The sequence below is a fragment of the Canis lupus genome, chromosome 7 (assembly GCF_011100685.1).
Source record: "Canis lupus familiaris isolate Mischka breed German Shepherd chromosome 7, alternate assembly UU_Cfam_GSD_1.0, whole genome shotgun sequence".
NCBI classification, from domain to species: domain Eukaryota; kingdom Metazoa; phylum Chordata; class Mammalia; order Carnivora; family Canidae; genus Canis; species Canis lupus.
The window spans coordinates 29,688,932-29,701,580 of record NC_049228.1 but is presented as its reverse complement, the minus strand read 5'-3'; the positions used below and the strand labels follow the sequence as shown (position 1 = coordinate 29,701,580).

At 33.9% G+C, this 12,649-nt stretch overlaps 1 long non-coding RNA gene across 2 annotated transcripts in view; it reads right to left on the bottom strand.

Annotated features, from left to right (window-relative positions):
* The window catches only part of LOC111096669, a 56,878-nt gene that overhangs the window by 37,752 nt on the left and 6,477 nt on the right, over positions 1–12,649 (bottom strand). The window contains exon 3 of one of the 2 annotated variants that reach the window (XR_005362131.1): positions 10,772–12,582. The exons of the other annotated variant lie outside the window; for it this stretch is intronic. This is a non-coding gene — a long non-coding RNA (uncharacterized LOC111096669). Of the gene's footprint in view, positions 1–10,771; positions 12,583–12,649 lie in introns of those variants that run through there. 2 annotated transcript variants of the gene reach the window in all.

Below are 12,649 nucleotides of genomic sequence, written 5' to 3'. Positions count from 1 at the left end.
TGTATATGTACATGTATGTATGTGGGAAGGGTCAGTATCTACTGGGATATATTTAGTTTAACAAGATTTTTTTTTTAATGTAAGATAAGAATAGCACATTTGTGTTTTGATGGCAAGGACAGTAAAAGATTGGTGATAGGAGGGAGATGAGAAGCTAAGGAGGCAAATTCTGACCAGGGTCAAAGGGGCAGGACCCAGAGTACACATGGAGGAAAGGAGATCCTTCTTCCATCCCGGAGGAGGAACAAGGTGGCAATAGGGGAAGTGTTGGAACCTCACAGCGGCACTTCCAGGTCTGCCTTTAGCTAGATTCATTGTTATTACTGTTGTCTTTTTGTCTGCTTGCCATCACTTAACATTTTTTTTGTTTTATTTTTACAGCTTTATTGAGGTATGCTTGACATATAATAAGTTGTACATATTTAAAATGTACAATTTGGTAAATTTTGACTTATACGTAAACCCCCAAAACCATCACAACAAGCAAGACAATGAACAGAATAAAATAGCTTATTTGCCATCAACCACCTGAGGATTTTTTTTTTTTTTTGTCTATGTGATTTCTGTCTCTAGCTCCCCACCCCTATCCCCAGCCTACTTAGGCAAATGCTGATCTGTTTTCTGTTACTGTAAATTTGTTTGCATTTTTCTAGATGTTTATATAGATGGACTTATATTACCTGTACTATTTTTTGGTCTGGCTTCACTTATTCCCTTTCACTCAGCAAGATTACTTAAGATTCATCCATTGCATGTGTGAATTAGTGCTGAATAGTACGCCACTGCGTGAATGTACCACTTACCTGTTGAAAGTACTTTCCAGTTTGAGGCTATTACAAGTAAAGCTGCTCTGAATATATTCCTCATGCACAAGCATTTTCTTGTTTCTTTCGGGTAAGTGCCTGAGAGTGGAATGACTGGAATAGATGTTAGATATATGCTTAACTCTTGATGAAACTGACATTTTTTTCCCCAAAGTGCTAATACCATTTTAGACTTCAACCAACCATGTTCCTATCCTCCCATTCTATGTGAACACATGCTAAGGACAGGTTTTTTTTTTGTTTGTTTTTTGTTGGTTTTTTTTTTTTTTTTAGATTTTATTTATTTGTGTGTGTGTGTGTGTGAGAGAGAGAGAGAGAGAGGGAGAGAGAGAGAGAGAGATCACAAGCAGGGGAGAGGGGCCAAGGGAGAAGCAGACTCTCCACTGTGCAGGGAGCCCGATGCGGGCTTGATCCCAGGACCCTGGGACCACGACCTGAGCCAAAGACAGACACTTAGCTGACTGAGACACTCAGGCGCCCTATAGACAGTATAAAAATTGTAACCATTTTCATAAATGTGCAATGGGATCTCATTGTGCTTTCTATTTGTAATTCCCAAGTAAATAATGGTATTGAATATCTTTCATGTGCTTATTTACCATCCATATATCTTGTATGGTGAAATTTTGTGTACATCTTTCCCCCATGCATTTTATTGTCCTTGTTATTGAGGTTTGAGATTTCTTTATATATGCTGAATATAAAACCATAATCAGATATTTCATTTGCAAATATTTTCTCTCTGACTGTACTTGTCTTTTTATTTTCTTAACAGTGTCTTTCACAGACTAAGAGTTTCTCACTTTTATGAAATCCAAATTATCAATTGCTTTCTTTCATGCATTAGTTCATGGTGGCATATCTATGAAATATTTGCCTAACTCAAGCTCACAAAGATTTTCACTTGTTTTCTAACAGAAGATTTATAGACTTAGTTTTACATTGAGCTCTATAATCCACTTAGAGTTAATTTTTGTATAGACTATGGGATTTGAATCTAAATTCCCTTTTTCTTTTACATTTGGATAACTGGTTGTGCCAGCACCAATTACTGAAAAGACTACCTTTTCCATTAAATTACCTTTGCAATTTTGTAAAAAATTAATTTCGCATGTATATATGGGTTTATTCCTAGAATCTTTTTCATTGATCTATTTGTCTATCTTTTAAGCAATACTACTTTGATGACTGTAGCTTTATAAAAAATCTTAAAATCAAGTAGTATAAGTCATCTGACTTTGTCCAAAGTTGTATTGGCTATTCTAGGTCCTATGAACTTTCATATGTATTTCAGAATCAGCTTGATAATTACTGTAAAAAAAGACCTCCAAGAATAATGGGATCCTATGGAATTTATACATCAATCTGAGAATAATTGGCATATTTTTAAAACTTTATTTTGAATAATTATAGATTCACAGGAAGCTACAAATATAATACGAAAAAGCCTTGAGTGTCCTTCAGCCTGTTTACAGCCTCTTCAATGATTACATAATTGTAGTACAATATCAAAATCATGAATATAATATTGGTACAATGAGTATGTGTAGTTCTTTTTATAACTTATGTAGGTTTAAGTAACCATCACCATGACCAAAATACAAAATTAGTCCATCACCACAAAGATCTCCCTTGTGCTACTCTTTTATAGACATATCCACTGACCTCTCCTATCATCTCTGGCTTGTGGAAATCACTCATATATCTTTCAACTCTGTAAAATTTTTTGTTTTGAAAGTCTTACACAAATTAATACAGTATGTGACTTTTTAAAATATATTTTTTCAAGCATTTGTAGGTTTACAACACATTTGACAGGAAGGTTCAGAGATTTCCAACTTATCCTGTATCCCCAAATGCATAGCATTCACTTTATCAACATCCCTCACCAGAATGGTACCGTTTCTGTGAAGGCTGAATCTACACTGACACATCATAAACACCCAAAGTCAATATAGTTTACCTTAGAATCCACTTTTGGTGTTGTACGTTCTATGGATTTGGGCAAATGTATAATGACATGTATTCATCATTATAATATCACACAGAGTATTTTCACTGTCCTAAAAATCATCTTTTCTGCCTATTCATCTCCTTACTTCACTCTCTTCTCTTCTAGAAACTACTAAAGTTTTTGTTTTGTCCATAATTTTGCCTTTCTCAGAATGTTAAGTACTTGGAATGATACATTATGTAGCCTTTCAGATTGGCTTCTTTTACTTAGTAATGTGCATTCAAGGATCCTCCTCCATGTCTTTTCATGGCTTGATAGATCATTTCTCTTTAGCACTGAATAATCTATTGTCTGGATATTCCACACTTTATCCATTCACCTATAGAAGGATATCTTTGTTGCTTCCAGGATTTGGCAACTCTGAATAAAGCTGCTATCAACATCCATGTTCAGATTTTCTTGTAGACAAAAGTTTTCAACTCTTTTAGGTAAATATCAATTACTGCCATTGTTGGATCATATGGTAAGAGGATGTTTAGTTTTGTAGGGAACTGTGAAACTGTCTTCCAAAGTGGCTGTATTGTTTTGCCTTCCCATCAGCAATGCATGAGATTTCCTGCTACTCTGCTTTCTTGCCAGGATTTGCTGTTGTCAGCGTCCCAGATTTTGGCCATTCTAATAGGTGTCTAGTGGTATCTTGTTATAATTTGCATTTCCCTGATGACATATTAGAGCATCTTTTCATATGATTATTTACCATCTCTATTTCTTCCTCGGTGAGATGTCTATTCAGATATCTGACCCATTCTAAGTTGAGTTGTTAGTTTTCTTGTTGTTGGGTTTTAAGAGTTCCTTGTATATTTGGATAACAGGGTTTTGTTTTGTTTTGTTTTTTTTTAATCGAGTTGTGCTTTTCTCCCGGTTTGTGGCTTGTCTTCTAATTCTCTGGATGTATCTCACAGAGCAAAAAATTTTAATTTGAATGAAGTTCAGCTTATCAATTATTTCTTTCATGGATCATGTTTTTGGTGTTGTATCTAAAACAGGATTACCATACCCACAGTCATTCAGATTTTCTTCTATACTATGTTCTAGGAGTTTTATGGGTTTGTATTTTACATTAGGGCTATGATCCATTTTTGTGAAGAATATAAGTTCTGTGTCTACATTCACTTTTTTTGCATGTGGATGTCTAGTTCTTCCAGTACCATTTGCTGAAAAAAATCACCTTTGCTTCTTTGTATTGCCTTTGTTCATTTGTCAAAGATCAGTAGGCTATATTTATGTGAATCTGTTTCTGGACTCCCTGTTCTGTCTCATTGCTCTATTTGTCTCTTTTTTCACACTATCTTGATTAGATATAGTAGGTCTTGAAGTAGGGTAGTAGCAGTCCTCCAATTTTGTTCTTCAATATTGGTTGGTTATTCTGCAGCTTTTACTTCTCCATGTAAACTTTAGAATCAGTTTATCAATATTTACAAAATAATTTGCTGGGATTTTTATTGGAATTTCATTTAATCTATACATCAGTTTGGAGAGAATTGACATTTGAAAATATTGAGTCTTCCTATACATGAACATGGACTATTTATTTATTTAGGTCTTTGATCTCATCCATCAGAATTTTGTAGTCTTCCTCATATAGATCTTGTATATATTTGTTAGATTTACATTTAAATATTTTATTTTGGGGGCGCTAATATAAACAATATTGTTTTTTATTTCAAATTTTACTTATTCATTGAGGGTGTATGGAAAGTGATTGACTTACTGTATATTAATCTTGTATTCCGCAACTTTATTTTATTAGATTCAAAAGCTTTTTTGTCAATTCTTCCAGATTATCTACATAAAGAAACATGTTATTTGTAAACAAAGGTAATTTTATGTTTTCTTTCCCAATTTGTATACCTTTTATTTCCTTGTCTTGCCTTATTTAATTAGCAAGGTGTATTTCCAGTACAGTGTTGAAAAAAAAGTGGACATCATAGTCTTGTATCTTATCTTAGTGGGAAAGCTTTGAATTTGTCACCATTAAGTATGATGGATAGCTATAAGTTCTTTGTAGATAGTTTTATCAAGTTGAGAAAGTTCCTTTTATTTCTAGGATTCACGATTGAGTGTTGAATTTTGTTAAATGCTTTTTCAGTATCTACTAATGTGATCATGTGATTTTTTTCTATTTTAGTCTGTTGATGTGATGGGTTACATTAATTGATTTTTGAATGTTGAACCATGCTTGCACACCTGGGATAAATTGCACTTGGTTGTGTTGTATAATTCTTTTAATATAGCAAACTTCAGAGATATAGCAGGTTTGATTGCAGACCAGTGCAACAAATCAAATATTGCAATAAAGTGAGTCAAATGAATTTTTTGTTTTTCAGTGCATATCAAAGTTATGTTTACATTATATCACAGTCTATTAAGTGTGCAATAGTATTTTGTCTAAAAAACAATGCTCATACCCTAATTTAAAAATATTTATTGCTAAAAAATTCTAACCATCATCTGAGCTTTTAGCAGTCACAATCAGCAATCAGTGTAACAAATTATATACCATATGCTGTGTATACCATTCCACCCTAACAAATATAATAATAATGAAGAAGTTTAAAATATTGTAAGAATTACCAAAATGTGACACAGAGACATGAAGTGAGAAAATGCTGTTTAAAAAAACGGTGCTGATAGACTTGCTTGATATGGTGTTGCTACAAACCTTCAACTTGTAAAAAATGAAAATATTTTTTTGAAGCAAGATAGAACAAAGTACAATAAAACAAGGTTTTCTTGCCTTATTTAGATCCATGATTTTTTCTTTATCTCTGATGCTATAACTAGGCATAGTTTTTTGGCATTTATTCTGTTTGCTGTTTGCTTCCTAGATCTGTGATTTGATGTTAGTATTAATTTGGGGAAATTATTATTAGTCTTTATTATTTCAATTATTTCTTCTATTTTCTTTCTTTCTTTCTTCACCTGATATTACCATTACACCTATGTTATATACTTTTTGGTAGTTTTTCCACTGTCCTTGGATATTTTGTTCTGTATTATTTATTTTCCAAATATTTCGAGTTTTCTACAGATCTTTCTGTTATCTGTTTGGTTTAATTCATTTGTAGTCATAGTACATACTCTTATGATATGAATTATTGCAAATTTATTGAGATTTGCATTACAGGACCAAAATATGGTATGCCTTGGTAAATATTCTTTGTCCATTTGAAAAGAGTGCTTCATCTGTTGTTGTTTCCTGGAGTGTTCCATAGATTTCAATCAAATCAATAGTTGATAGTGCTATCAAGTCTTCCATAGCCTTACTGATTTTCAGCCTATTTGTTCTACCAATTATTGAGAGTGGGATGCTGAAATCTCTGACTATACTTGTGGATTTGTCTCTTTTTTATTTTAGTTCTTTTTTTAAGATTTTATTTGTTTATTCATGATAGAAACAGAGAGAGGCAGAGCCATAGGCAGAGGGAGAAACAGGCTTCCCGTGGTGAGCCTGATGCAAGACTCAATCCCAGGACCCCAGGATCACGACTTGAGGTGAAGGCAGACACTCAACCACTGAGCCACCCAGGCTTCCCTAATTTTAGTTCTGTCAGCTTTTGAAGCTCTTCATTTCTTTGGAAACTCTGTTATTAGGTAAATAAATATTTTTGATCTTTACATCCTCTTGAAAAATTGACTCCTTTTTTATGAAATGGAACTTTCGTCCCTAGTAATAGTCTTTGCTCAAGTCCACTTTGTCTTATGTTAATATAGCCATCCCAGTTTTTTTCTGAGCAGAGTTTATAAGGTAAATCTTTATAAATCCTTTTACTTTTAACCTATTCATGTCATTATATTTAAAGTGGATTTCTTATAGGAAGCAAATAGTTGAATATTGCTTTTTAATATAATCTGACAATGTCTGCTTCTTTTTATGTTATTTTTTATTTGAGTAGTGTTGACATACAATGATACATTAGTTTCAGGTATGCAACGTGGGATTTTACTTCCCTATACATTATGCTATGCTTATCACAAGTGTAGCTAGCATCTATTACCATACAACACAATTATAATATCATTGACTATACTCCCGATGCTGTGCCTTTTAGTCCCATGGCTTATTCATTCCATAACTGGAAGCTTGTGTTTACCACTCCCTTTCATCCACTTTTCCCACCCCCCCCCCACCTCTCTTGCCTCTGACAGGCCTCAGTTTGTTCTCTGTTTTTATAGGTCTGAATTTACTTTGTGTTAGTTTGTTTATTTACTTTTTTTCTGATTTCAGACTTTATTATAAAGCTATAATAATCAAAACAATATGGCAAAAATATATTTTAGTACTGGCATAAAAATATACACATATCACAATGGAACAGAATCCAGAGCCCAGAAATAAACCAACAGGTATATAGTCAACTAATATTTGACAAGGGAGCCAAGAATACTTGGTGGGGAAAGGATAATCTCTTCAATAAACAGTGTTGAGAAAACTGGACAATCTGATCTTACAACACTCACAAAAATTAATTCAAAATGAATTAAAGATTTAAACACAAGAACTAAAACAGTAAAACTCCTAGAAGAAAGCATAAGAGAAAATCTCCTTGACATTAGTCTTAACAATGATCCTTTGACATGACACCAAAAGCACAAACTACAAAAGCAAACATAAGTAAGTAGGAGTAAGTTTGTTTATTCATTTGTTTTTTAGATTCCACATATAAGTGAAATCACATGGTATTTGTCTTTCTCACTCTGACTTATTGCACTTAGTATAATATCCTCTGGGTCCCTCCATGTTGTCACATATAGCACAATTTCATCCTTTTTATGTGACTGTGTAGTGTTCCATTATATATATATTATATATACATAATAAGAATAAGATAAGAATAAAAATAAGATAAGGAAGATATAAGACATATGATATATATATATCTTCCTTATCTATTGATGGACAACCTCTGTTTCTTAATCAGTATGTCTAGCTGTTTACAGTTAACATGTATTGATAAGGTTGGTTTTCATTCTAACATAATGTTATTTGATGTATTTTTGTCTCATTTGTTTTTTCCCCTGTTTCTCTTTTTCCCTACCTTCTTTTGGATTAATTTTCTATGATTCTGTTTTATCTCATTAGTTGGTTTATTAACTATAAGTATTTGCTGTGTTTTGGTTGGTTGCTTTAAGCATTTATAGTATTCACATTTAAATTGTGAAAGTAAGCATTCTAGTAATTTCATAGAGAATCTTACAAATGGAAGTATCGTCCCACTTCTTCCCTTCCAGTCTTTGTTGTTTTTATTTTACACAATGAAGATTTGCTCTACTGTCTTCACACTTCATTCTTTCCAAATAGAGGTCTGTTGTCCTTCCTATCTTTTCTTTTTTCTCTGCACATATTATGCCTTCTCTCCACTCCATGGGTGTTTCCACATTTTTCTCTATATCACTAGTTTGAAGCAACTTGATTATGATACACTGAGAAGATTTCTGACATCAGGAAGACTTGATAAGAGCTTGTGCATGATGCAGTCCACATGGTGGCATAGGGAAGGCCACAGTGGTCATGCAGAAATTAGATGAGAAATGCTGCCAGCAAATATTTGGAATAAGAACTGGCATGAGAATAAGAAGGAAAAAAGAAAATGGGGAAGAATTTTTTTTTATCTTCTCCAGAACAGAAAAAAGTGATGTTTAGTTCTCTGTTATATCAGAGGGTAGGCGAGAAAATAGTGATAAATCAGGGTGGGTTTTTGTTTTACGTAAAGAATAACTTTTAAATCATCAGTGTGATAAAAATGTGTTAACTAAGAGCTCAGTACCTAGAACTTTCAAGAAGAAGATGACTCAGTTTCACAGGTTTGGAAATACTTACCTTCTCAGAGATTGTAAATTACACTAATTCATCCCCCAAACTCTTCTTTCTAAGAATCTATCAATTTATGAAGACAAATACATATGAAAAATATTTATTAGGGTGACTTAAAGAATGTTGGAAATCAATATAAACTGATCTTGCAAGTGAATTTCAAGAGAGGAAGTTCACAGGTATCTTATTTCACCAATGGGATTTTCATTTTAGTCCTGTTATGTTCTGCCTGTGTGACCTTGAGCAAGTCACTTAACTACTGAAAACTTGATTTCTTCAACTATAAAATGAATGTAATAAAATTATTGTTCCTTATCCAACTAAGTTGAGTGTTACAAGATCAGATAGCACAATGCTTGTAGAAATACTTTGTCAACTATAAGAGACTATGCAAATATTATTCTAATTCTTCAAAAATTAATTAATGTAGTTTAAGGAAGAAATGAAGGTTCATGAATGCACCAAATTTATAGTATGCAATAGATATTTAACAAAAATAAACCAGAAAATTAATTACATCAGAATTAGAAAGGATTGAATCCACTGGCTGCTTTCAGAGGCAACTTATATATATACCATTTCACAAACATATACTCTTTGAATTGCCAATGCTACAGTCACCCATTTCTCGTAAGAATGGAAGTAGATATAAGATAGGAGGAAAACCATTCTCTTTAAAAATTTTATTTATGCCTATTCCCCAAATTATGATAGGAGATTGGCTGACTATGCAATCCACACACAGAAAACAGCAGTTTTTACTCAAACCGAGAAGGAAGTAAATTTTTTTCCCCTAGGCCAGCAATACTAGTGTGATGAGATACACTGTATATAAAAGTTTGACCCCTAGTGGATAAATTAGGCATAAAATTTAAGTCATAAACTAAAGGCAAACATTATGAATGCCAAGGAATTAGGAAGGAAATCCACCTAGCAGTATTCTTTGTATACTGAAAGAGCTTCATGAAACTGTCTGATTTTTTTGCAGTTTATTCTTAGTACTTTCTGCAAAGCCAATAAAAAATACACCCACTCTTAAAGATGCTTCATAGAAGTCTCCCAAATCAAAATTTTTTTCCAATTCTTCTGGCAAATTCCAGTGATCATCCACCTACCATCTGACTGGTATTGAAGCATAATGTTTACCAGTCAGAAGAACACAGGATTGTGGCAGATCTTAAAGTTTACTCATTCATTTATTTCTTGGCATTCTTCATGTTCTATATGTCAAGTACTGTTCTGTGAACTTTACATATACTAACTCATTTAATGATTAATCGTTTAATCATCCCAATAACATTTGTTGAGCTTTATGCCAATGCCAAGTTCTTATGAGATATCAGACCCTACATTTGCTGTAAAATTGTCCTTCCCTCAGGGAACTCAGAGTGAATTAAGTAAAATAGATTTATTTCATGATCTGTCTAAAAGCTGTTATTAAGTATAAAGAGAAATACAGAATCATGGAGGAAGAGGGACAGCTAATGGGGGAGGTATTAGGGAAAACCTCCTGAAGAAGGTGTCATATGAGTGCTGAACCTCAAGCATGAGCCAGTTGGTGGAGCAGGGCCAAGGGTGGGGCATAATGAGCCATGGAGTGGAGTGGGCTGAATGGTGGTGAGGAGCATGTTTCAGACAGGGGTGGGTGAGGGGCAGAGCAGGAACAAATGCAGGTCAATAGGCAATATGAGATGTATGGGAGCCACCAACAGCTGTGTTGTTGGAAGATAAAGACTGAGGCAGACAGTGCAAGTGATGAGGTGGAAAATATGGACAGGGTTATGTGAAGGAGCTTAGCCTTTGACCTGTGTGGAAAATGAAAGTTCACTGCAAATTTTTTATCACAGAAATAAGAGGTCAGACTTATACTGTATGTAGTTAATATAATTTAGATAGTCTGGTGGCAAGAGGAGGTACATGACTGGGAATGAGTAATGAGTTAGAACATCTGTTCCATTAGAATAAATATAAGCCCAATAAGGGATTATATTATCAGTATAATAAACTGCTGTATAGTCTCCTATAGTGTACTGGAATATACAATAATAATGAACCAAATATACCAAGGAAATCTTAACTTTGTAAACTTTTATTAAACTTCAAAATTTTCTTCTTTGTTGTTTGGTTGGAGGAAGCCAAGGTTAGGCTCATTTTTGGTTAAAAACTAAGGAGAATTTGAAAGAGTCAGACCTTCTGTCTTCTGGTCTTTGACTCACAGCTGTGAGTCATTGGGACAAACCTCAAGTTCTTCAGCCATTCAATAAATGGATTGGAGAGATGATGCTTAGGTCCTGTTTAAACCCAAAGGTTCTATAAAATAATTTCTATTCTTTTTAACAGTTTCTTAGTCTCAAAAGAGATTTGGAGACACATATATAAGTACCTTTATATATCTTAACTCTTAGTGTTTGTGAGTAGGACAAGTAGTGTGAATATGTATGATAATTAAACCTCACAGATCTGCAACACGAACATTGTAGATTTAAACACACATACGGTACTCATACTAAATAGTACATAATACATTTTTGTATATGCCAGGATACTAAACTAGCTATCCAGAGTACCCTTATGTGCCAACACAGTGAGTCAAATCTATATTTTTTAACTTAAAAAATTGTTTTGAATTCCTTTACTTAGCCTTTAATCAGATACTCTGATTAAATCTGTAGTTTGGAAAAAGGTGAAAATTTGCTAATGGCTTTTGTCAAGAAAAAATTCCAGTATTTAACTAAAGTTCTATTAATATTTAAGTTGTCTTTTCTTGTTCTAAAATGTGCTGTACTGGGTGTTATGCTATATGTTGGCAAATTGAACTCCAATAAAAAAAATAAAAAAAAATATTTAAGTTGTCAATAATAACAATTTCATGAAATGTTCTATTGAGGTAAAAAAACAAGCAATGATTGCTATAAAAAGAAAATGTGTTTCAGTATCATATTTAATTTTTATCATATAGATTTCATACCAGGAGGGATGTTAAGTTGCACTACGCTTTGTTGAAACTTAGTAATAATTACAGGGACTTAATTAAGCCAAGAAATGATTATTCTTCATATTCAGATATAAATAAAGGCCCTAATTTATAATCTGGATTGTTCTTTCTCTTTAAGAGTATTTTACATAGGAACCAAACCATCTAAGTGGCTCACTTTTCTGTTCTTTGGAACTGCTATTGGATATCTTCAGCTCAGCTGATCTATCATCTACCACCCAAATCACTAAAAAAGATGAAACAAAGGACTAATCATGGCACTTTCCTAAGATCAGGAGTATGATGGCTTGCCAATAACTTTGTGTCTATGTTCATTGTATAAAGAGGAATTCAATTATTCTATTGCCACTTATGTAGACTGTCCATTTGTTTAAAATAAAGATGTAATTATTTATTTCCTTCTCTGAGTATCAACTGAAACTCAAGCAGTTTTCCTTGAACAGCATGAATGGACTTTCAGCACATACGGACTGAAACACACATTCTCTCCAGGAGAAAAGTGGGCAAATTCCATGTGAGGAGCCCATGATGGGAAACAACCAAGTAATATGGACCCAAGTGTATGTAAGGCAATCATAAGATTGTCAGTGGCTGGCATATGATCAAGTGGAAATGCCTTCCTGGGAGAGAGAATGCCTTGTGCAAATAGCAAAGTGTTGCTTCTGAGAGGGGCAATTTTTGTATTGCTGTTGGCAGGGGTGAACACTCATTCAAATCATTCAAAGGCCCTACAAAAAGCTTGGCGTATTCTGAACTTGGCAGGAGCCGGTTGAGACTGTGGCATTTATCCCCTTCCAGTCCTTTAAACTGACATGACGCCTCCCTGTCTCCAGTGTCAGACTGACTGGCCGCTTGGGGTGGTCACTTATAGGCCACTGTGACAGGAGCAGACCACAGTGGTTTTGTGTTTGGTGCAGCAAGGCGGCATCTGGAACTGAAACACAGGGAATATCGAGAGGCTGCCATTAGCTGGAAGATCCTACTGCATTCAATTGCTATGT